This window comes from Cynocephalus volans, unplaced genomic scaffold (genome assembly GCF_027409185.1).
Source record: "Cynocephalus volans isolate mCynVol1 unplaced genomic scaffold, mCynVol1.pri scaffold_35, whole genome shotgun sequence".
Classification (NCBI taxonomy): domain Eukaryota; kingdom Metazoa; phylum Chordata; class Mammalia; order Dermoptera; family Cynocephalidae; genus Cynocephalus; species Cynocephalus volans.
The window spans coordinates 1,024,531-1,051,117 of NW_026902463.1; the positions used below are offsets into that span (position 1 = coordinate 1,024,531).

Here is a 26,587-nt window from a genome sequence, read left to right on the forward strand (position 1 = left end):
AGCTTCCACAGGAGGGGAAGGCAGGCTGCGTGGACAGCTCGGGGCTGGTGAGTTTGTAAAACCACAGTGGGCTTCTTGCTGGGGGTCCTCTGCTGGCCTGATACCCAGCCCTGAGGTGACTGAGGGCAGGGAGATACTGGCTGGGTGTGTGACAATTAGGAAAAGGGGCTGCACAGGAGCAGGGTGCTCCTGAGCGGGTCGCTGGCTACCTTCAGTAGTTTGCTGGCCCTGGGAAGGGCAGTCTCTTTTCTCATCTGTAAGGCCCCCAAATGCCAGAGCATCCAGAATTTGAAATAGGAAAATGTAGTTAATAGAGCCGGCCCTGTGATGAAAGGTGCCAAACAGACAAAAATGTAATCTAAGAAAACACAGAACAGGCAGAAACGTTGGAAAACTGACAAACCCACCGTGGCCTTGGAGGAAAGGGAAGAGTTACTGGCAGGCAGAGAGGGTGGGACTGCAGGAAGGACAGGTGGGCTTGCATCTCAGCTGGCAACTGGGGACACCTGGAGGAGGCAGCGCAGCCTCTCACCTGGAGGGAGAGATGGGTGGACAGAGGAGGCCCAGGAAGGTTACTGGAAGTGGCAGGTGAGAGAGAAGACGTGAGAAACAGCTGTGACAGCGAGGTCACAGAATGGCTGTGGCACGGGGGCCCAAAATACCTGTGCTGTGCCGCTCACACCTGTGTTCTTACTCCTGCACATAAGAACAGCACAGGGAGGCCCGGGGGACACGTGAGGAGCGTGTGTTCGACACCGATCTCGTACACGGCCCGTCATCCCCATCTGTGTAAGTCCTCAAACATCTCATTAAATTTGTTCCTATGAACAGCTGGAACAGCCAAAGCAAAACCAGCGAGCACCCAAGAATCCTCTTGGCCTAGGGGAACAGTCTGTGATTTCATCAGAATTAAAAATAGGTAACCCTCGTTCTCTTTTAAAAAATTTTGTTTCTCGGTAGGATTTCAACCCCCTTAGTCCTACTCCGCCAGCATCACAATCGTGAGCACTTTAAGGAGCGCCTTGTCACTATTCAAACGTCACTGCACTGTGGTGCTCTCGAAAGTGGTCAGGTGAAGGACACACTTGAGGGTTGTCATTAGCACCCACGCCACGGCCGCGGTGGTGGGAGAAGCCCACGTTTACGAGTGAGTCGCGTCTTCCTTTGAAGGTGCTGCCGCGTAGTCATCTTTAGCCATCAGCATGTACGTTGACTCCATCCCGCGTCGAAACTGGAGGGTAACGAGGGCAGGTGGCAGGAGGCCATGCTGGCCTCGCCCCAAACTCCCAGACCCCTGCTCTCAGTGGTACTTGGCTGAAACAAGAGCACGATACTTGAAGGATTATGGTTGAATCTTGGAGCCGCCCCGTACTGAGCTTCGTCAGCACCAAAGCAGCTTCTCGTTGAGTCTGATGACGTCACTGACGAAACTGTCCGCGCCGATGAAGTCACCCGCGATGACGTTGGTGCACCGTGAGCCCGGCCCCGGGCACTGCGCTCGGACCCAGGTGCTCAGGTATGGCACTTCGGGCACCGTCATCTTCTGCAGGGACTCACACGGATGCACCAGGATGTATTCCAGGTTCTCCGTAAGGTTGATGCCAGCCACAAACAACCCGCCTGAAATAAGGAAGTGGCAGAGCAATTATGCGACACACGCACGCTGCTGCATATGTCCCGTCTCACACTGCCACCGTCACCCGCCTGTCTTCCCCATTACCCATTTCAGAAGTTAGAATTCTGACGGCACAATGCTCAGCAGAGGCCTCATATTATGCAGAGACTTTCCTTCAGAAATACTCTATATTGTCAGTTGGGTTGAACGTTTTAATTTTGGATCTGGGTGAGTGGTAGTGCAGCCTTCAGGTAACTTCTTCAACTGTATTCAATCAGAGTTGTCAGTGGATGTCTTTGTCACCTAGGTGGAGGGTCATTCAGCAGTGTCTGGCTGAGGTGGGTTTCTTGTTGGGATTCATGATCTGCTGTCAGTCAGTGCATAGATGTATACTTTTGTAGCAGTTCCTGGTAGGTCTGTAAAGGGCCACAGGCTCAGCTGAGCCGGAACTATGCCTATGTGAATGATTCCTCCAGCACCTGTCTGGAGGAATGCTGTAAAAACAGAAAGCTGCTATTCAATAACTGTTGAGACCAATGTGAGCCAACAAGCTTTCACCTGAGCCTAGCAGAACTATCGAGGCCTGACTTGGGGAGTGAGTGCTGCCTATGTTCAGATGTTGTGTCTCAGTCCTTCCATCTGTCCTAGTCTCCAGACAGCCTGCACCTTGGTCCCACCTGCATCTGAATGAACATTGCAGAATGCAGTCAGTGCCTTTAGGCAAAGGGACTCAGATTCTCTGGGTCCAGCATAGGAGTCTAGGCTCCAGTTAGCTGGGATTTGGGCCCTACCAGCACCTATGCTACCATGTGTCGTGTTGCAGGGGAGGCAGGAATTCTGTCATGTTAGCTGTGGGCTGTGCAGGCACCCATGGGCTCAGCCTGCATGGGCCACGCCAGGCAGACAGTGATTGTGGGGATCTGCTACACTCCAGAGGATTTTCTGCTCAGCCAGTCTGCCTTCTTGCCTGGGGAGAAGGGTGTTGAGTGAGTTCAGAGGCTGGGGTTTAGGTTACTCTGTCTGTCCTAGGCTCCAAGCTGCCTGTGTCCTGGCCTTGCTGGTGCCTATGTGAGCACTGTAGAATGCAGGAAGCTCCTCCAGACGAAGGGATCCAAACTTGCCCCTTATAGTTCAGGGGTCTAGGCTCCAAATGGCTGGGATTCCAGTAGCCATGTAAGTATGTGGATGGCCCTGGAGGGAAGTGAGGTGTCCCCCATGGATTTGTCACCCTACTTCCCCTGGATGCAAAGGATTACTCAAAGCCCATCTCTTCTGACCCGTGAGAGACCACAAAGTGGTTAATCTTCCCAGGACGCTCAAGCGAGAGGCATCCCTTCCTTGGGAAATTAACCCTGAATTGGGGTTCTCTTCCTGCATTTATTTTCCAGGCCAGGAAGTTACAGGAAGAGAACATAGGTGGGGTTATAGTTTAACAATATAGGTAGGCTGGTAACTTTCAATGAAACAAATCCGATGACATCCCAGTAAGGCAAATAAGTGGCCCTATCAACAAAAGCTTGATCTTAGCAAACATACCTTCTTACAGCAATTTCTCAGTATCTTTACATAACAATCAGTAACTGATCTGTCCTTGAGCCAGCAACCTTGCTGTGCCACAAATCTTTATCTTACAATGGAGACTTCGTAGCCTGAGGAAAATTTCCAGTCCTCTTCAAGGTCAATATTGGAAACTGCAAGGCTTTGAAAAACCAGGACCTGTGAAGTACATTTGCTTTAAGAATCCTCTACAGTGGGGCTTTTGCTAAGTTATCCATTGGCCATGTGGGCACCCATGGCCTGAGTCCCCATGGGTCACACAAGGCAGACTGTGAATGTGGGGACCTGCTGAATTCCAGCAGACTTTCTGCTCAGTCAGTCTGCCTGCTCACCTTGGGTGGAGGAGTACTGAGTGATTTCAGTCTCTAGGGTCTCAGTTTTTCTGTCTGCCCTAGGCTCCATGCAGCTTATGCCTTGGTCCTGCTAACACCTGAGAACTATAGAATGTAAACAGTGTCTCCAGACAAAGAGACTCAGGCACACTCAACCCAGCACAGGGGTCCAGCTACCATGTACCTAGGATCATGGACCTGCTGGTGTCACTCATGTGACCATGTGGAGGGTCATAGTGAGAGCCATGGCTGCTACTAGTTCAGCTATGGGCCATGGGTCACTTCTTGATTCAGCTGCTGCAGGCTTTGCAAGGCTGGCCACAAATGTGCAGAACCACTCCACTTTAGTGCGTTTCCCACTCAGCATGTCTGTCTGCCCACCTGGGAAGTAGAGAGCAAGTGCTGAATGAGTTCAGATCCAAAACTATTTGGAGACTACCCCAAGTAGGCGATCACTGGCATTTGTGGTTGTCATGGGAATTGTTGATGTCTTTTCCAGCTTACCTTCTCTCTACCTGGTTCAAAGCCAGAATACTGCAGTGTGGCTGAGGCTGGATGCCCTGTTCTTCTTTCTGTGGTTCCATTTCTTCCTTCCACATTTCACAAGGATCTCTTCACTCTTAGTGAAATTTATGCTAAGTGAAATAATCCAGGCACCAGAAAGAGAAATACCACATGTCCTCACTCATGAATGGGAGCTAAAAAACAAATAAATAAATAAGTAGTAAAAATACAACAATCACAATAAAGAACTTTCAAAAGGAGAGAACATAACTGTGGTTACTAGGGGTGGAAATGTGGGAGGGGGAGAAAGATTAGTGAGAAAGTGGAAAAGGGTCACAAAGAATGATGAATGTACTAGTTATCCTGATTTGATCATCACATAGGTACATAGGTACTGATATCAATCTGTTTCCCACAAATATGTGTAATCAGTTATATTTCAATAGCGAAAAAAATATGAACATAAACAACAAAAAATAAAATAAAGTTAAAAAGCCCAGGGTCTCTGACAGCTCAACTGCTGAAATTTACCAAAAATTTAAAAACGTAAAATGCCAGTTCTTCTCACTTTTTTTTTTTCAAATTGAGAAGGAAGAAGTACTTTAAAATCATTCTATAATGCTAGAATTATTCTGATAACAAAGCCATACAAGGACAAAACAACAACAAAAACAACTAAAATTACACACTAATTACCTAACCTAATGAATGTAGAGGCAAAAACTATCAACAAGATGTTAGCATGTTAGCTAATTAGATTCAACAGAACATTAAAAAGATTATTTAATGTGATCAACTGGAATTTATCCCAGGGATGCAAAGATGATTAAACACATGCAAATCAATAAACATGATTCATCACATTATCAGAATTAAAACACAAAACTATAATTATTTTGATAGGTGCCAAAAAAATCTTGTGATAAAATTAAACAATTTTTATGATTAAAAACTACAAACAAATTAGATGTAGGAGAAATGTGCCTTCGAATAATTAAAGCCATATATGACAAAGTCACAAATAATATCACTCTGAGTAAAGAAAAGTTAAAGTTACTTTACTTAGATATAAAGCAAGACAAAAATGCTATTCAACATTTTCCTGGATAGCCAGAACAATTAGCAAAGAAGAAGAAATTAAAGGCATCCAAACTTAAAAAAAAAAAAAAAAAGAAAAAAAAGTTAAACTTTTTCTCATTCCAGATAATACTGTCTTACATATAAAAATCTTAAATACTGCACCCCTGAACTGTGAGATATAATAAATAAAGTTAGTAAAATTGGAGCACACAAAACTAACATACACGACATAGTAACATCTTTATACTCTAGTTAACTATCTGGAAAAACAAGGACAAGAACACAACTATATTTATAGTGGTACAAAAAGGCTAGGAAGATATAACCAAAGAGCTAATAGATCTATACAATAAAAAACATAAAACATTGATGAAGAAAATTTAGAAAGACTCAAAAATCAAAAGATAGTTTGTGTCTGTGGATTGTAAAATTAATATTGTTCAAAAATCCACACTACCCAAAGCAATGTAGACATAAATGCAATGTCTATCAAAATATCAAAGAAATTTATCAGAAAAACAGAAAAAAAAAGTCCTAAAATTTGTATAATCCCCCCAATAAAACCGAAAAAGAAAAGCAATCTTTCACAAAAAGAACAAAGTGGAGGGGTTACCTCACCTTACTTTAAAATATACTACAAAGCTATAGTAACCAAAACAGAAATGGACTAGTATTAAAACAAAACAAGGAAACAAAACATGAGACAGTATGGAGAGACTCAAAATAAACTTATTCATAGCCATATGATTTTTGACAAAGGTGCCAAGGACACACAATGGGAAAGAAGTACTGTCAAATGTGTTGGATATCTACCTGCAGAAAAAATTAGACCCCTGTTTGTGACCTTCTATGAAAACTGACTCAAAGTAGATAAAAACTTAAGTGTAAGACTATGAACTATAAAAATATTACAAGACAATGCAGGGCTGTGCCATAAAGTCTTGAAGAAAATTCATGACATCAGGCTGAGTAATGATTTCAGGGATGCGTCTAAAAGCAGAGGCAACAAAAATTATAATAAACAATTGGGATTACATCAAACTAAACTAGCAAAGGAAATCAGAAGAGTAAAGAGCCAATCTACAGAATATAAAAATAAAATTTCAAACTATAAATCTTATAAAGGTTAACACCCAAAATATGTGTATATAACAACCTTAAACAACTCAATAGTAATAAAACAAACACCGAATTAAAAATAGTTATAAGAGTTAAATGGACGTTTCTCAAAAGGAGACATACAAAAGAAAAACAGGTATATGAAAATAATGTTGAGCTTCACTACTCATCAGGAAAATGCACATCAAACCCAAAATGATATATCATCTTGCTCCTGCTGGGGTGGCTATTATCAAAATGGCCAATAAGTGTTGATGAGAATGTGGAGAAAAGAAAACGCTCACACACAGTTTCAGTGGAAATAAAATTTAAGTACAACTATTATATAAAATAGTATGAAATTTACTTGAACTATTAAAAGTAGTAGAACAAAATGGTCAAGGAACAGACTAATTTGAATATATTTAAATAAAATGTAATTAGTATTTTGAAAAGATATCTGCAATCTCATGTTTGTTGCATCACCATTTACGATAGCCAAGACGTTAAATCAAGGTAAGTTTTCAGGAATGGATAGATGAATAATAAAATATGGCACATATTCACAATGGAATACTATTCAGCCATTAAAAACAATAACCTGTCATATGCAACAACATGGATAACATTGCAGGAAATTATGAGTAAAATTTCAGAAACAGAAATACAAATGCCACGCTATTTCAGTCATCTATGGAATCTAAATAAGAAGTTGCACTTCATAAAAATAGTATATAGAATGGTGGGATACATTGTGCTGGGACTGCAAAATGGTGCAGCCTCTATGGAAAATGGTATGGAGGTTCCTCAAACAATTGCAGATAGATCTGCCATGTGGCCCAGCTATCCCACTGCTGGGAATATACCCAGAGGGATGGAAATCATCAAGTCGAAGGTACACCTGTTCCCCAATGTTCATCGCAGCACTCTTTACAATAGCCAAGAGTTGGAACCAGCCCAAATGTCCATCATCGGATGAGTGGATACAGAAAATGTGGTACAACTACACAATGGAATACTACTCAGCTATAAAAACGAATGAAATAGTGCCATTTGCAACAACATGGATGGACCTTGAGAGGATTATATTAAGTGAAACGAGTCAGGCACAGAAAGAGAAATACCACATGTTCTCACTTATTGATGGGAGCTAAAAATAAATAAATAAATAAACTGGTGGAGGAGGGAAAACGACACAAAAATTGCAATACCTTGAAGTTGACATGACAAGTGAACAGACATGAGGCTGTTGGGAGGGAGGCGGTAGAGGTAGGAGGGAGGGAGGTTTCAGTAATGAGCCACAAGAATCATCCATATTCTATATTTACAAAATAAAAGAAAAGAAAAGAAAAGAAAAGAAAGCACTCAGGCTCTGAAGAGCAGGGGAAAGCCTTAGCCGTCTGTCTAAACCAAGGTCATCTCCCGGCAGGGACAAGTGACGGCACCGTTAAACTCTGCCCGGCCCTAAAATGAAGCGTGCAAGTGGAGGGCTATGACGTGCACTGCACAGGGAAGTCTGAGGGAGCCGTCTCTAGACTCATGTGCCAACGTTTCGTCCCGGGTGCCATCCCAGAGAACACGACTACGCTGAGTGTCTTCTCGGAGCACAGATCTACACATAGGGGGAACCCATTCTCACTAGGGATCTTTCCAGGGCCAAATGATAGGGGGTTATCCCAAGTGAGGTTCCATGGGTTTGATTTGCCCCTGCTGTCCTCTCTTCAATGCCAGTTCCAATGGGCCCTAGCCCGTCACAATCCAGGGGTAATGACCTGATCAATTTGTGAGTTTTCTGGCTCACTCCCTCTGTAACAATTCCTTTCCTCGTGTCCTCTTCGATGAGGTGTTTCTTGTTACTCTTTTACAGTGCACCGTGCACGTGAGGATGTCCCCGTACTCGTCCATTCATATCCTCAGTCTCTGCTTCTCTCTCTCTCTCTCTCTCTCTCTCTCTCTCTCTCTCTCTCTCTCTCTCTCTCTCTCTCTCTCAGTGTCTGTGTCAGTGAGACGGTGTCACCTGATCTCCCTAGGTGTATTGTTCGATGAGTCTCGCGTCTTCTATGCCTGCATGTCAAAATTTTCAGTTCAAGATGTCCATAGCACTCTGTGTCACATGCCCTTACTGCTCTTTCTCTCATCTTGGTCACCATTATTCTGCAGCCCGTCTGAGGGTGACTTGGAGATCTCACCTTGTTTCACTGAGATAAAGGGAAACTCTTTCATACCTCAATGAACCAAGAGGTTTCTGGTAGGTGGTTGATTGATTTCACGTGTTTAGGCTTCACCGATTGCTTTTGGTGGTGTAATGTCCAGATAAGACATACACTTTAGGAAAAAAAAGTAGTGACTCTTACAAAGAAATCAAAGAGGGCGTTCACATTCCACCCAGACCAGGAGGCATACTAAGAAATGTTTGCTCCTTTCAAAGAGACCAGTAATGACAATCCCAAGAGCACGGACACTTCCCGGGACAGCCACTCTCATGCGGTGTCCATGAGTGTGCAGTGCAAAGTCTCTATCGGTCAGGAGGGGAGGATGCCTTCTCTTTTCCTCACTTTCAGATGACCTAATGCTTCGACGAGCTTGCATGACTCTACTTCCCTCAAAATCCCCTTCCTGATATTTACCTAGACAGTTTACATTTCTGCATGTCAGGAGCAAAGGAGAACATCTCAGAGCTCGTTGGCTCCCAGGGGCCTCCTCTACGTTTGTTAGAGAAAATAAAAGCCACTGAAGACATGGGCTCACACAGCAGCTGGTGTGAGGACACTCCCAGGGAAGTTCAGGGAAAACCATGGGAACATGTGAGCGTCATGAAGAAAAAGTTGGACTCAGAGGCTGATTGACCAGAGAGTGCTTGAGGCTCAAGCATGGTGTCTGGGGACAGGCAGCATCGAGAAAGAAGGATGTGGTGGTACAGGTGTACTAATTGGTGCTAATCTGTCATCATCAAAAGGGTCGAAGGACAGGTAGGACTTCACACAACTTGGTCCCAGGCAGTTTTTACTGTGTACTTCATGTGCTCTTTGCCCTGGTCCCTTTCACCTTGCCTCTTTTGCAAGAGGTAGCCCGGGAGTCTACTTGTGCAAGTGAAAGTGCAAAACCAGGTTACCAGAATAAAGAAGGAAGGGCAGAAAACACAGTTGTGAAGCAAGGGGGTGCCCGTGTACAATTCCATAGAGACACTAGAAAACAAGACAGTGACATCAGTCACTCAACACAGCCCATGGGGAACCACGATCGGTACCCTCTACCCAACAGGGAGGGGAGTAAAGAGAAAGATCACGAGGAAGAAGGGTGTAGGAGATCTGGACGACACCCTTGACCTACCGACCCACTATACATACCGAAGAGAGGAACCTACCTACCTGCGCACGACTTCCTTTCTTCCAAAGCACAAACGGCCGGTGGCCATCTGCCATTGGTAGAAAGGAGGCCACGGCTTGCTCTCTCAGTCTCTGGGAAGGCACTGCATAAATGTGTGCATGCAGGCGGACGGACATTCTGCTGAATCACCTCCATTGTGCCAGGCACTGAGGAGGAGTGGGTCTGATACTTGCAGAGACAATCGTGCACTATTTCTGAGACCCCTAATTTTCCTAATCCTGAGGGAGGGCTTGCAGTACTGCTCTCTGCCTCTAGACCCGATGAAATCCAGCGCAGCATCATATAGAGCAACACATGGGCCCGACCCTCAGAGAACCTCATTCTGTCTGTGGGCTGGAACTGAAATACCCAGTACTGTCCAATGCGCCCACTTCGTGTCCTTAAGTACTTTATGTTGTCTGGGTTCGGTGCCACACAAGACGCAGACATGGACTTTGGAGTGGAACACTCATTGGACTTTACAAAGTGCAAACCGGCTGTGTGTGTGCACTGCACCGGGCAAGCTTGGAGGGCTTCCTAGAGACAACGGCCAGGGCTCGCAGGCGGGGCAGTTGTGCCCCAGATGCCTGAGTACGGGAGGCGGGGCCATCCTGCGTGACAGCCACTACCTCTTCATCCATTGGCCGTGGACCCACAGTAGAGGTCTGGGCGTGGCTGGGTGCCTTGGCGCCATGAAGCCGGCAGAGCGGGCCAAAGTCCTGCGCATGCGCAGAATGCCGTGACCAACCGCGAGGCTCCCGGAAGTTCTCAGAGCCGGAAGCTGCCTGCGGCTCGGCTTCTCTAGCTGCTGCTGGGGGTGTGCAGCTCAAGGCTTTCGACCTTGCCTACCCGGCGCAGCTGAGCCTGCTGAGGACCAGGGCAGCATGGCGAGTGAGGCGGGCTCCCGGGAGGAAGGGGCTTCCGCCGAACCCTGGATAAAGGTAGGTGTGGGAAAGGGCCCTGGGGAGGGAGGGGCCGGTAGGCCTCTTGGGGAGCAGCCGCCAGAGGCCAGTAATGGCGTGGGGTGTGCGACCCTGGCAGAGTTGGGTGGGACGCCCGAGGAGGCCTCTGGGACCGGGGTTGAAGCTGTGCAGGAAAGCGAGGCCTTGGCAGAGAGGGAGGCGGCGGCGACCGGGCAGGAGGTGGCACCAGTTTTGTTTGAGGCAGTGGAGGTGGTGGAGGTCGCTGTGGAGGAGGAAAGAGGAGAAACCGGAAGAGGCGTGTGAGGAAGGAAAAGTCGACGACCAGGAGGATAAAGAGCAGGAAGACGTGGTGCTGTGCTTGTGGATGTAATGGCGGTGGCGGAGGTCGTTGAGTGGCAGGAGGAGCAGGAAGAGAAGGGGAAATCCGAAGAGGGACAAGGGGAGAGAGAAGTCGAGGAGCAGGAGGATGTGGTGCTTGTGTTGGTGGATGTTATTCAGGAGGTGGAGGCAGTTGAGCAGGACGAGGAGAAGGAGGAGCAGGAGCAGTGGAAGGGGGAGTGGGCGCAGCACGTGATGGACGGTGAGAGGGTGGTGTAGGAGCCTGACAGGGAAGAGGAGGAGGAGGAATTTGAGGAAAAAGTTCAGGAAGAAGACCTGGGGGAGGAAACTCTGATGCAACTTGTAGAGCCTGAGGAGAAGCTTGAATAGAAGACCCCGACACAGACTCTGTGGAGCCCCATGTTGTCCTTATCCCCTCTGTAGTCACTGGAGGCCCTTCAGTTAGAGTTGGAGCCCGTGAACAACCAAGCCAGGAGGGCCTTTGCTCGTTTGAGGCAGAACCTGGTGCAGAGACGCAGGACTCATCTCGGTCACCGAAGGGCCATCATCCAGGGCATCCCTGGCTTCTGGGCCAAAGCCGTATCCTTTTGAATCTCGCTTTGTACTGACCAGTAGGAGCATGGGCAAGGGTAATAGCAATCGATCCACGGGACAGCTCAACATGAGAATATACAGGCTTTTCTGGCCGGTTGCTCAGTTGTTTAGAGAATGGAACTGATAGCACCAAGGACCAGTGTTCCATTCCTGTACTGGAAAACATCTACTTGGGGGTTGTGGGGGAAGGTACAGACTGAGGGAAGACGGAGCTGCAGCCACACTCGTGCAAATACAAATACTTATGGCACAGAGACACTAACTGGGGCGGAGAATTAGAAGTCATTCTGGATCAGTGTCGTGAATAGCACAAAGGAGTTCTCATGTAGAAAAGGTGTTTGAAGGACAGGCTTTGCTGACAATAATGCTGTAGGAAAGTGTATGAATTCCCACCCTAGTCAGTAAGAGCTGATAAAGTGCATACTTAGATACAAGCAGATTCACTTTTGCCCCTAGTACATCAGGGACACATAGAGCTCAGCATCCCTCAGAAAGGAGCCCCTCCCTGTGTCAACGTGGACAGTCTCCCATTTAAGGCCATGCAAGGCACCCATTGCCTTGAGTGTGTCTCATGAAAGGCAGGGAGGGCACGGTGCATAAGGTGTGGGAGACACAATGTGTGAGGTGTGGGAGACCCCTGCGCAACACACTCTCCTAGCTGTTTATACATGCTCAGTTGCTTCTAGCGCCTACTTCCGTAGCATGGAAAGGCTCCTTGACCTGAGGCAGATTGTGAACCACCCCGAGATGTTGGCCATGATCAGCGATGAAGATGAAGACTTGCTTAGCTACATGATCGACTTGGAGGTCAGAACTAGTGAGACTGAGGCTGGAAGGTTGAGCGGGGAAGGATAAGAGAAGCAATACTTTCAGGCAAACAGAAAAGGGTAGGTGACCTGAAGAGAAATTTTAACCTTCTCCACTTTGTCATGACAGGTGGAGGAAATCAGGCATCCCATTCACTGCTGCAAGATCATGTTGTTCTTTCGGAACAACCCGTACTTCCGGAATAAAGTGATTATTAAGGAATATCTCATTAATGTCACCGGTAGGAGGTGGATCCCAGGATGGGTAGTGAAGGTGTTGGGTTTATCATCGTCAGCATGCTCCAACCCCTTCCTGTATACTTTTCTTCCCTGCAGGATACAGGGCATCTCATTCCACTCCAGTTCAGTGGTATCAGGATTATGAACATGAGGCTTATAGCCGCAGGCACCACAACAGCAGTGTTAACTTCTTCAACTGGTTTTCTGACCACAACTTTGCAGGATCTAACAGGATCGCTGAGGTAGGGCCTCACTGCGAAAATTCAGAAATGACCAGGGAGGGTTCCCAGCCTTCTTGGGAATGGTGTCTGAACCCTGAGCGGTCCTGTCCTGGTTCCCCTAACAGATCATCTGTAAAGACCTATGGCTCAATCCCCTGCGGTACCACATGAGGATGCAAGTGCCTGGACAGGGAACCGAGAGGGCAGGTGAGCAGCTCAGGAAGTAGGGGCTGAAATGCATGTTTTTAGGTACCTGGACACTCATTTCACAAGTGTAGAAATTGAAAGACAGGGAATGACACAAACCAGGTCACCCAGGGCATCAAGATGAAACAGGAACGTTGGAGAAACTGCACTGCAAAACAAGTTATAAAAAAAAAAAAAAAAAAAAAAAAAAAAAACAAGTTATAGCTGGGGAAGCTTAAGCCCACTGCACTATAGTCAGTGTCCGGAGTCGTTTGGACAGAAGCAAAGCTCAATCCTTTACTTCTCTGAACTTAATTCCATGACAGCCAACCCCACCCTCAGTCATTTCTCCACCCCCTTAAATTTTGGCTCATCAAATGTTCCTCCTTTCACCCTTTCCACAAAAGGCTATGAATATTTGTACAGTCTCATTCCTTTCTCTCATCAATTTTCCATTTTGGTAATCAGTGTCTTTTAATTTTCTTTTAATTATCTCCTTAGCTTATTCTACTCATACAGAGAACACTGGCAGTGGGGCAGATGTTACGGAGAGCAATTTCTAACACATGGTAAGGGGAAATTGAAGAGGTCACAAACGGAGAAGGGCTAGTTTTTCCTGGGCAGGACCTTGCATAATTAAAGCAATTTTTAACATTTTTCAGAGAAAATGAGTTTTTATGTGTGTTTGTGTGTTTTAGAGTATTCCAAGTTTTTGAGTTGAATATCTCGGAGCATCAGACTTTACATAAAAAAGCAGAACTTCTAAAAAGTGACTTCAGATACAGTGTTCTCATGCTCAGGATTGAAAGAAAAGCCGGTCAGGTGATGAAAAATGCAGACAGCAAGACACTTGGATAAAATCGGATTGGTGTGAAGGAGAAATAAACACCATCAAACATATGTGTCTCTGTGTGTGTGCTTGTGTACCGGAGTGGGGTGAGATTCTACATAGGTCAAATCCATGTGGGATTTTTAATTCTTTGTCCTGGAACTGTCAGTCTGTGGCGGATCTGGGCTTATAAAGTTGTAGAGAGCAGATACACCAAGGTTTGGGATTCCGTCTGAGGACTTTTTTTATTCCTTCCCCACAGAGCAGGGGGTTGTGGAGAAAGAAGAAAGGAAAGAGAAACAGTTTAGTTTGACACTTCTTGTTTTTCCCAGGAATGTGAGGGTTGTTCAAGGAAAGGACCTAGTGATTACAGAAGTAAGATAATCAGGGTGAAATTTTCTTGCACAGGGCTCCTCCAAATATCCTCTCTTGTGCGTTAAGAGAATTCAAGGTGGAAATATTAAAGTTCGTTTCTCTTCTGAACCAAATGTCATCCTTAGGTAGATGAATGCACAGTGCTTTGCTGGGACAATCAACCTGTCAGGGCCAGGCTTCCCAGCAACATTTTAAGAAATGGGAATATATGGTATATGAAGGGACTGTGGGAAAGGACACAAAGGGATGAGGGAAGGCAGTGAAGGTGTGGCTTTGTTTCTGGCAAAGGTGACTAAGTGAAAAGATAAACTTTTGGGAAAAAGCAGGTCTCCTTGTAGTTGTATGTGAGTCCCGTTGTTTTTCCAGGTGACTGAGTTTGGGCAAAAAATATAAACAGAGCAGGGAGGTGGAGTGGTTAAATATACAACTGCTAGACTTTCACCCATGTGCTGTCTGTCCCTAGATGATCCTAGATGTAGACATTATTCTTAATATTCCTATTTTCAGATGGTCTAAGCTTTTACCCAAGACCCTGTGTATTAGGTGAAGATCCCAAAATGTAAATAGGTAAGCCATTATGAGTACATTCCTTTCTTGGTATACTCCAGTGAGAATGTTGTCTTAGTAAATGATACCCCACACCGTATTAGGAACCCAGAAACCTTTCATTTTCTGTGGTGTTTTCAGCATGTTGTGCATAAGGTTAACATAAAAGGAAAGAATGGGACAGGCTTTCTAAGCAACTTGGTCCATCTTGATCGAAACAGCAGGAACCTTTTCCGGTGCCATGTGCTGCTACCTATCTTCCATTGTGCTTGTAAAAGAGAGCAGTTCCAGAAGCCCTGCATGAGAGCAGGTCAGCAGATTTCTGTGTGCCCTTTTCTGAGTATTTAGCTGCAAGTTTAGGGGTCTTACTTAGCGTTTAATGAATGGAGAAAAGGTTAGGAAAGGGTTCTCGAAATACTTATCTCCCGCTAGCCCTTGGTTGCCAGTTTTAACTGTAGCTGCTCTTGGAGTGAAATGTGAGGAGAACTTCCATGGAGGGTCTAGCAAAACCGTAGCTGTCTACTGTTGACTAAACTGCTATTGCCTAGTGGCTTGGTCATGTCCACCCAAGAGAATGCAGCTTCCTGAGTTTCGTCCTTGACTCATAGGTGTAATTCAGTCATATTACTGCTTTCACATGGTCCCGCTGTTTTGGGGTTACCAAAAGAAGTGTGAAATTGTACATTTTCCCTAATGCTTCCTTCCATGGAGTATCAGTGCATGTGGGCCTCATAATCACATGATTAATTTGTGAGCATTCTGACTTGATATCTCTGAACCACATTTGTTTTTTCCTGATATCAGTGTCTTGGTATTCTCTGTTTAAAATTCAAATTGAGTGTCTGCATTTCACCAGGTGTCTTTCTCATTCTGTGTGTGAGTGTGTGTCTCTTCCTCTGACTCTGCCTATACTTTTATCATCTGATATAATTTATCCTTGCTGATGTAAACTGAACACTCACATCTCTACAGTGGTTTCAATATTTTCATCTCTTTGCTTTGCTGTCTGCCACTGTTACCGTTTGTTCATTCATTCATATATAGTTTGTGTCTGAGTCTGTCTCCAAGTGAATTTGGCTGTTTTCTCCATTTCTCTGATTCTGCCTATACTTTTATCATCTGATATCATTTATCCTTGCTGACGTAAACTGAACACTCACATCTCTACAGTGGTTTCAATATTTTCATCTCTTTGCTTTGCTGTCTGCCACTGTTACCGTTTGTTCATTCATTCATATATAGTTTGTGTCTGAGTCTGTCTCCAAGTGAATTTGGCTGTTTTCTCCATTTCTCTGATTCTGCCTATACTTTTATCATCTGATATCATTTATCCTTGCTGATGTAAACTGAACACTCACATCTCTACAGTGGTTTCAATATTTTCATCTCTTTGCTTTGCTATCTGCCACTGTTACCGTTTGTTCATTCATTCATATATAGTTTGTGTCTGAGCCTGTCTCCAAGTGAATTTGGCTGTTTTCTCCATTTCTGCATCAAATCCGTCTATCTCTTCTAACTGAGATTATCTGTGAGTTATTTTTGTGAGTCACGGAAATGCTTTACTTATAGGCATAACTAACCTTGTTACATATTTAGAAACAGGGATAGCTTGTGCACTCACTGAAGTTAACGAGGAGCATAAATCCCACTTGGATCACATAAGAGAGGCTTTCGGAAAAGTCAGTAACAACTATGCCTCCTAGTTCTGCCCCCTTTACCCCTCGCCCCCAGAAGAGAATGAACGCTTTGAAGGGAATGTGTCAGGTCGTTTTCAAGGGCGGGGGGGAATCTTGGGTTTACTTGTCAGGTTTACTTGTAAGTGTTCTGTAAACACAGTGCAGTGGTGAATGGAGTTGATGGTCACAGCCCCTCCAGTTTTTAACTGGATTATTCCTTTAAAAACCTTAATCTATGCACAATTTCTTTATGATTTGTTTGTTCTAAGCTATTTATGTATGGGTTTGTCATTGCATGAGAAGTTGTCAAAAAATCTCTATTCTCGTTGACCTCCTGCAGAGAAGTGAGAGGGGGACATAAACTAAACAGGGCATTCAGAAAGGGCAGGTAACAGTGTGAGCCTATTCTGCCTACAGGGTCTGGGTGTTGAAGAAATGTGAGGGCTTCAGGAAGAGATAATTTGGTCTAAAGGCTTCTAAGCCAAAGAACATTCTATCTGAACTTTCATGTCTTCTCAAGAATTTTGGGAGTTCGAGCAATTATTCTTCGAAATGTTTTTTTGTTTGTTTGTTTGTTTGTTTGTTTGTTTGTTTTCCTGCCCTTTTCTCTTTAGCCTCTCTTCTGGGACTGTCATTCTGGGCTTCGACTGTTCCTCAAAACTCACTGGGGCTTGACCTCCATTGTAACAGTGCTAAGAGAGTGGGAAGTACTATTATAATATTTGCAAGATAGGGTCTTTGAGGAGGGATTGGATTGTGAGTACTATGCCCTTGTCCGTGAAGTAATGAGTTATCATGGGTGTGGTTCTGACAACTTTAGAAGGAAAGCAAGTGAGCAGGTTAGCTCTCTTGCTCACCCATTCTCTCCCTGTGACAGCCTGCATTGCTGTGGAGTCACCACCAAGAAGAAGGCCTTCACCGGATATGTTTTCTGGACCTTGGACTTCCCAGCCTCCAGAACTGTAAGAAACATGTTTTGTTTCTTTATAAATCACTCAGTTTCAGGTTTTCTGTTATCGGCAACAGAAGTGGATTAATACAATTGGCTTGCTTTATGGGGATCACACAGTCTCCTAGGCTGTGTTTATTTTTTTCTTTCTTCTCTCTTTATGCTCGTCATACAGGATCATTTCAAGTGAACTAACTAAGTTTTCTGATTTTTTCTTCTGCATGCTCAAACCTTCATTTGAAACCTCTAGTGAAGGTGTCAATTCACATGTTATGGTTTTCGAGCTGTTGATTTCTATCTCCTTATTGAGAATCTCTATTTGGTTAGACATTGTTCCCTTGGTTTCTTTTATTTCTTTGTGCATCATTCCCTTTACCTCTTGGACATATGTATGACAGTTGTTTTGGGTGATTTAAAGACTGTCTAATAAGTTCATTGACTGGGAGTCCCCACCCACCATTTTTTAAATTATCATCATCATCATCATCATCATCATCATCATCATCATCATCATCATCATCATCATCATTACTATTTTCCCGTGAATGGGAAGTGCTTTCATGTTTCTTTGCATGCTTTGAAAAGTTTTCCCGTTTGTTAGGTTTTTGTTTTGTTTTGTTTTTGAAACCTGGAATTTATGATTATTGCAATGTAGTAATTTTGGAGAACACGTTATTCTCCCTCACCATGGTTTATTTCTGATCATTATAGTCGATTTTTTAAACTTACTTTTCAAAACTGTTTTGAGTAGACCATACTTGTCGTGTGCAATCACTGATGTCTCTGTTCCATTAAGCAGTAATTTGGGAGACATTTCTTTATGTGCCCAGAACAAAATGTAAGACAGGACAAATAAAAAAAATGCTGTCTTGTTCTTTTCAGATTGGCTCAGAATTTTGTTACACCGTCAAAACTATACGAGCAGTTTACATCTGCTCAAGTCTTCTCTTGTGGATTACCTGAAGCCTAAAGATGAGCCTGAGAGAAAAGCTTGCTGTATTAGTCTGTTTTTGTTGCTTATAAAAAAATACCTGAACTGGGTGATTTATAAAGAAAATGAAATTTATTGCGAAAGTTTCTGAGGCTGGGAAGTCCAAAGTCCATCTTGTGGTGGCAACAGTGACCCAGGGGTCTCACGCTGCAAGATGGTGGAAGCTGAGAGAGAGAGAGAGCAGAGAGACAGACTCTCCTCTTCTTTTAAAGTCCTCAGAACCACGTCACTCACCACCATTTTTAAACCATTCACTACTGCATGGTGCTATAATCCAATCACCCCTTCAGGGATCCACCCAGAGCGGCCAGTCCCTGAGGTTTGGGGTGGATTGTCCCCAAGGCGGGAAAGACCAGGTCCCGCCTTACCACCCGAGCCTAGGACTGAGGGGAGCCTGTGACTGACAGGCTTGGCTCCTCCCTACTCTCCGCCCCTTTATGTCCTTCTGATCGCTCATTGGCGGGAGCGTTTGGGTCACAACTCTGATAGGTGGTTTGGTGGTACCGGTGGCTGCGTGGCCGTTTCAACCAGAGAGGATCCCAGCGGGCGCCAGTCAGGGTGGGCAGCGGGGCAGGAGAAAGCCAGGGAGACTGACAGGAACTCGGGAAGTCTTTGCCGTGCAGTAAGAAACCCTTGTAAACCTTTAGCCCGAGACCTTCAAATTTCAGCCTGGGAAACCCCAGATCCCCTGATCCCCAAGAGACCTCGAATCCGCTAACCTGGACCGACCTCAAACCCCCTCGGCCTGAAACCCCGATGCACCTCAGCTTCAGACACCTCAAATCTACCGTTCACCCACAGGAACGCCAAATCCTCTAATGCTTAGAGCCCAAACACCCTAAGCCTGAGTAATCACAATTCCCCTCAGCCTGGGAAACGCTAAATACCGCAGCCACAGAGAGACTGAATTTCCCCGAGCTCAGAGATCCTACTCAGCCTGGAAACGTCCTTCTGCTTCAAAGACCCCCAAATAATGTCAGTGTCAGAGAGCCTAATGCCCCCTAATGAGAGACCCCAAATCTCCTTAGCCTGAAAGACCCCGAGTTTCCTCAGCCTCAAAAATGCAAAATCCTCTCATCCTCAGGGACCCCAAACTCCATTTACCTGATGAATCCCAAAGCCTCTCGACCTGAGTATCCCAAATCTCTTCAGCACGAAAGACCCAAAATCTTGTCCTGAAAAACCCCAAATACTATCAGCCTGAGATACCCCAAATCCCCTCAACCCCAAAACCCCCAGAACCTCAGCCTGAGAGACCCCAAATCTCATTGGCCTTGGAGACCCGCAATCTCCTCAGACTGTGGGATTGCTGCTCCTTAGAGATCCAGACTGCTTTACTCCCACAGTTTTCCAGAATCTCCAGTTGAAGATCCCAGAAGCTTCCTATGAGAAATGTTCATTTCCTCTCAGTGGAGCTGGTGAGTCTGACCCGAGTCCCATCAGTCAGGGGGCCTCAAAGTCTACATGGGCCTCCCCCAGCCCTCACATCTCAGGACTCCCCTCGAAGATACCTGAGCCTTGACCCTCAGGCACCTTTGCCACCCTTCCTCAGACGCGTCAAGATGCAGGGGAACTGAAACAGTACAGCTTATGTTAGGTGGTCTGTCATGGCCAGCAGAGACCCTCCCCCTATCCCATCGATAGCCCTCAGACCTCCCCAACATCCTCCAGTTCTTGCAAGGTCTCCACATCTTCCTGGTCTGGACAACATGGCCAAGTGGAGAAGACAGAGCCTGGCTGTGCATAATGGTCTGGGCTGTGGCCTCCTCTCAGCACCATCTCTTTCCACAGGAACGTTGGCCTTGTAGCTGGGAGACTCAAGGGTTCTTCCCAACCTTGGAGTTGGAGCAGGTAGTTGCCAGCCTGTCCCAGCACCGAGAGCCCCAACAGGTCCCGGGAGGAGACCCCTGAGGGAGATGCAGGGAGTACAGGGCAGAAGCCCAAGGTGAGAGGTGGGGGAAGTCAAGCTGGGCTCCAAGCAGGATCTGTAAGAAGGATGGAGAGGGGAATCGAGTGACAGGAGCTGGTGTCTGGGGGGGCCACAGACCCATGGCCTGCAACTCTGTGTGACCCTGGCTGTGAATGTGCGTGGAGTGGGGACAATTTGTCCCGTCTGGGACATGGGAGAGAAGAGGACACTGGAATCAAACTCTCTGTGTTGGGGAGAGCTAGAAAAATGCTGTGTCCTCTCAAACAGGACACAATCTGGGGAGGGCGGGAACAAATATCTTTATCCTTGTTTCACAGAGACCACCCCAAGGCCCCAGGCTGTGTTCTGCTTGTTATGATTACAAGGTAGAAGAAAAGGCCCCACTCGGTGTTGTGATGTATACAGTAAATCACTGATGAACTATGTTATTTTCTCTAGGCTAAAGATGCTTTCAAAGGCATTTCGATATACTTCTCCAAGGAAGAAGGGGCAGAGATGGGAGAATCGAAGAAAATTTGCTATAGGAATGTGAAAAGGAACTATAATGAACTGATTAACATAGGTTACTCCAAGTGCTGGCTGCAGACCAGCCTGGGAAATAGAAAACAGGTCTTCTGTCCCTGTATTATTATGGCTCTCTCTTAGGTGGCTGCATCTGCCCACAGTTCCCTTCTGTATGGAGACAAATCTGGAGGGGAAATTTTGTTATTTTTATTTGTCAGGGTATGGCTGAGTGCCGGCACTAGTCATGCAGAGCTCACATCTTGACCTTGTTCAAGACTCTCCCAGCCCATGCTGAGCCACACTGGCTTTGTGGTGCTTTCCATTGCCACCACCCTTTGTTCCTCCTCCCACCTCTTCCCTTTTAGGACAAAGATTTGGCTTCTTTCTAGAGCCCCTCGAACAGCTTTCATGTGTCAATGAAGGCAGGCCAAACTCCATGTGGATGACACTGAGGATTCCGATGAAGAATGGATACCTAGTCAGAAAGGTGCGGGGCCAGGAGGAATTAGAAGTGACCTCCTGAAACCAGCCTGGGTTGATGTCTCGGCTTTATCTTAGGAGTTAACAAAGGAGAACATGTTCTCTCAAAAACAAATGTTCGACAAACAAGCAAGATGCGAAAGAGTATATACAGTAAGAGGCTGTTCATATAAAGGTTTTAAACGTGTAAAATGATTACATATTTTATTTACAGATACAGTAATAAGTGCTAAAAGTATAAAAACCTGAATGTCAGTAAGAAATACCAAACTCAGAAGTTATCATCACAAGAGAAGGAGGAAGGGCTGGCAGGTGGCTTCACTATGTCATAGTTACCTTTTTTGTTTGTTTTATTTTTACTTTTGAATTTTGAAATAAAAAGTAGAAATAAAAACATCTCAATCAGCTGTGGCAGAATGTTGAAATGGGACTGCATGGTGGTGGATTTATCTTTTCCAGCATTATTCTCTGTACTTTTCTATACGTTTAAAGTTTACCATTCTTTAAAGTCATAAAGAAAGACTGGTTTTGCTAAACATTGTTAATTAATTAGTGGGCAATTTAACTAAACCTTAATTGAACTGTAAATCCACCAAAGAGCTTTCTAACCCTAATCTCATAATAGTGCAGCCATTGGATCAAGTGTCTTAGAAGAAGAAATGACTAACCCCACGGTTTGTCACACATCATTATCTGGATTCAGTTAAATCCCCATCTTAGTCAATTTATTGTTTCTTATTGTGGTAAGAAATCACATAACATAAACTCACCCTCCTAACAGTTTTTGAGTGTTTCATATTATTAGCTATATACACACTGATGTGCAAGAAACTGCTAGAACTTTTTCATCTTGCATGACTATAAAACTATACCCATTGAACAACAACACGCCATTTCCTCCTGCCCCAGCTCTTGGCAACAATTCTACTTTGTTTCTATGAATTTGATTACTTTAGATACCTCAAATAATGAACCATGCCATATTTGGCTTATTGTGACTGGCTTATTTAACTTAGCAAAATGTCTTCAGGATTTATCCATGTGGCAGCATATGGCAGGGTTTCTTTATTTTTTAAGGCTAAATAATATTCCATTGTATTTCTATACCACATTTTCCTTATCGATTCATTTTTTAATGGATATTTAGGTTACTTCCACCTCTTGGGGGGAATCTCTCTCTTCCTCTTCTTATAAAAAGCACTAATCCCATCATGAGGACCCCACCCTCATGAACTCATCTAGCCCTAGTTACTTCCCGAAAGCTCCATCTCCAAATATTATCACACCAGGAAGTAGGGTTTCAAAATATGAATTTTGGAGGAAAAAGACCCAGTCATAGCACCCACTCTTTTAACTGAGTTTTTTTCTTGCTGAGTTGTAGGAATTCTTTATATATTCTAGATATTAACCCCTCATTAGATATATGGTTTGTACATATTTTCTTCCAGTCTGTAGGTTGCCTTTTCACTCCTTGATTGTTTCCTTTGGTGCTCAGAAGTTTTTAAGTTTTACATAGTTCTCTTTGTCTATTTTTGCTTTTGTCACTTATGCTTTGGTGTCATTTCCAAGAAATCATGGCCAAACTCAATTTCTTGAAGCTTTCCCCCATGTCTCCTTCTTGAAGTTTTATACTTTTGGGTGTCACATGAAGGCCTTTAATCTATTTCGATGTAATTTTTGTATGTAGTGTAACATAGGGTCAATCTTCATTCTTTTGCATATGGTGATCGAGTTTTCCCAATACCATCTCTTGAAGAGACTGTCCTTCCCTCCATTGTGTGGTTTTCTTCAGCGTTTTTTCATGAAAGTCAAGTCAATATATATATATATATTTTTAAATAAATGTAATAGAAACCTTGTCAACACAAGATGAAGCACAGATGAGGTTTTGTTTTGTTTTGTTTGTTTTTTGGTGGGTGACCAGTTACTTCAGTTGGTTAGAGTGTGGTGTTAACACCAAGATCCAGAGCTCTATTTTTAAAAAACATTTTAAGAAAATTAGCAGTGCCTCCAATAGAAGCAAAGGTCTTCATGGTACTTCAGAAACCATTTTCAAATCACCCTTGGATAATACTTGGAATTGTCACTCTCTAGTTCAGAATTCTCTGTCCCTAATGAGAATCTTCTGAGCTTGGAAATATTTACCAATCAAAACACTGATTTCTCATCACCTTTTGGTCAATCCTCCTTGGGTGGTCTTCAGAGTGGAACAGAGTAAACACCAGAAGGTGAATACCTGAAAAATCCTATTGACACAACAATCTTCCTCATGTAAGATCCAAACACAGCTAAGAGAAGGAGAATGTGCACAGTATCGTAGGACTGCTGCCTCCCTTTTCTGATCTCTTTAGCACAATGTCGGACATCATCCTTTTAAGAGTTAATAAGAAGAGCAATGATAATCACTACTGCTTGTTTTATTTTTGCAATATTTCAGACTTTATTTTAAGCATTGTACGTGAATAAACTCACTCAAACCTTACAACAACCCTATGAAGTTGGTACTATAAGCATAACCATTTTGTGGATGAGAAAACTGAAGTACAGAAATGTTAGATTATGCCTGACATTACAGTCAGTAGTGGTTCAGTCTAATCCAATACTCCTTCTTTCCCTAAAGTACTTAAGAGCTGATTAAAACTTTCTTCTTTTGTAAAGTTCATGCTGCCTTACTCATACACCTTTACATTATTCATCTGACTGATTATTTCAACCTGATTCTTCTCTGATGTGCTAAGTGAGAGATACGCTAAGACAGTCTGAGGGGAGCTTGGCAATATACAGTCAATTTACATTGTGCCTGGTCCCAGATGAAGACGGAGATAGTTCCTACTCTCTCATAAGGGACCCATTCGGATGTGAGAAGACTGCTCCTAGCCCTGAGAAGTTTGAAGTTTGATTGAGAAACAACAGATAGGAGAATGACTTAGCACTTCATGTATATTACACTATTCAGTAGAAATGTATCCTGGTACTGATTTTAAATGCTCATCCCTGTAGGAAGAAGTTAACTGCTCCTTCCTCTGGGCCCGAACTAGGCAAACCTCATGCTGTTTGTAATCATTTGTATAGCCTGCCACCTCTGTATTACGAGCTCTTTGAGAGCCTGGTCCATACCTGATTATTCTCAGGAGTCCCAGGCCCAACTCAGAGCCCTTGATGACCCCCTCAGTGTTTTCTGAATAATTCCAAATTTTTCAAATTAAAATAGAGGTAACAGGGTCAGAGAGTGCTGAAGATAATATCTTTGAATTAGATTTTGACTGTAGAGATGGTTGAGGAGGAAAATTGATGTCAAGACTATAAGAGAAATTGTTAATCTCAAAACACTTTGGTGAGCGTTATTACATTTCATGTTCACTGTACCATTAAGAATTAGCATGTATGCCAATTTACGGATCGGGAAAGTGAATAGAATTAGCTGGTAGTACACCCTTACTTAGGCAGAATTGGTACAGGAACTAGTTAATTCAATTTCAAAGTTAAATATCCCTTCCAGGATATGGCAGTTTGCAGCTCTTAGCATCACTCTCTTAGTTGTCTAGATAACCTTTATGCCAACTGTTTCTTCTCTTCCCAACCTCACTGTTCATTCTCCAGATGTGTTTTCTACCCTCTGTGCTTTCCTACCTTTCTCCTTCTGTCAAATGTCTCCTAGTTCATAGAAGATCCCCTCTTTTTCCCTATAAGCCCCTACCTCCTTCTTTCACAGACCTTGTTGAGTCTCCAGGTAGTCTTCCAGATTATTCTCCCTCCCTCGCTCTCATGTATATATAGAAAGTTGAATCAAAAGAGCCTTAAGACTGTCCTGCCCACACAGGCCTTTCCCTTTCTCTCTGGTATTCAGTCACTCCAAGTTTTTCCAGGGATTGTTGACCCATTAACTAAAGTCATGCATGTGAAAACAGGTTGCAAGCCCTAAGGAACGAAAGAAATGTATGTTGTCTTTTAATATGTGATTCTCACATTAAAGGGAATATCCAGATCACTGTTAAATAATGAATCTATTTTGAAGAAATTGTCAGGAACAACAGATTTACTGAACACAAGGGACTCAGAGAAGGCCCGGAAACGAGTGTCCTCTCCTGCAGAAGCAAGTACCTCCGTACAGCATTCTAGAGAAAAATTGGGTAAGAGAAAATAATTTGGGGACTTTAGTCCCTCTAGGTCCTTTAGAAAGGTTGATGAGTATGGTCTAGATATGTGGCGTAGACTTTCGATAGGCCTGTGCTTAAGCTGGACTAAGCTGAGACCAGAAGTTAGATGCTGTATTGAATAACATGTAAGAACAAACACTAACTCTGAAGTCACACACTTGTTATAATCCACGTAGAATCATTTGGACCTTGGGAAGACATTATAAATTCTCTGAGCTCATTAATGCTAATCTGTAAAATGAAGATAAAGACCAATGGCTCATATATTGTTTGAAAGCACTAAAATAAATATACATTCAAGGTGTCCAATAAATCCATCTGTGATAATAGAGACCACATTTTCTTATTGTATATCCCTGCCCTTGTTCAATGCCTAATATGTAATGCACCTTCAACAAATATTTTATGTATAAATAAATGCATGAATTAACGGTTTGTTACTAGAAAGTTTCGGAAGTTAATCCTGATCCTGGGAATCCAGAAACTAAAATTGAATTATGCATCTGTAGTCAGTGTGGGTGTAGAGTCTTAGTCTCTCTGAAATAATAGTTAAGAGGTAGTGAAGGGGTGGCGAGCCAGAGTATGTAGAAGGATAGACAATAATTTGATGGGAGGAGATTTCACATTTTCTGACGATACAGGGACAGACACTCCAGACTCCTAACTTCACTCACTTACTCTTCTCCAATGTAGAACTCAAGAGAAAGGAGATTGAAATGAAGATGTGTAGCCTGCGAGAAAGGGTCATGCATACAAAGAGGTCTGTGAACCTCAGGATGATGACTACCTGTGTAAGTGACCCTTTTGGCCCACTCATGGAGAAGGCTATGTCCCGGTACAATAATTTTATCTTGTTGTTTGAACCCAAATCATTCCTTTACTCTGGTGGCTTGGAGTACAGGATTGAGGCTGAATTATGTAAATGCTGGGCTCTTTCTGAAGCTCTTTATATCCAGGAACACGCACTATACTTTTCCTAATCCCTGCTGCTCTTGCCTTCAGATTGTGAGCAATGCCAGGACTACTTCATCGACAGCTGACTGGCTTATAGACCCCCTACATTTGTAAAGGACAGTGCAGTGGACAAGGGGCATCCCAACCACTCAGCCCTCACTTTGCCCCCTGGGCTGAGAATTGGGCCGTCGGGAATCCCCGAGGCCGGGCTTGGAGTATGGAATGAGGCATCCGATCTGCCGTTGGGTCAGCACTTTGGCCCCTATGAGAGCCAGATCACAGAAGATGAAGAGGCAGTCAACAGTGGCTACTCCTGGATGGTGAGAAGGGCCTAC

At 44.2% G+C, this 26,587-nt stretch overlaps 1 pseudogene; it reads left to right on the top strand.

Annotated features, from left to right (window-relative positions):
* Positions 1 to 10,244: 10,244 nt before the first annotated feature.
* LOC134369081 (histone-lysine N-methyltransferase PRDM7-like) overlaps positions 10,245 to 26,587 on the top strand; it is a 31,263-nt pseudogene continuing 14,920 nt past the window's right edge.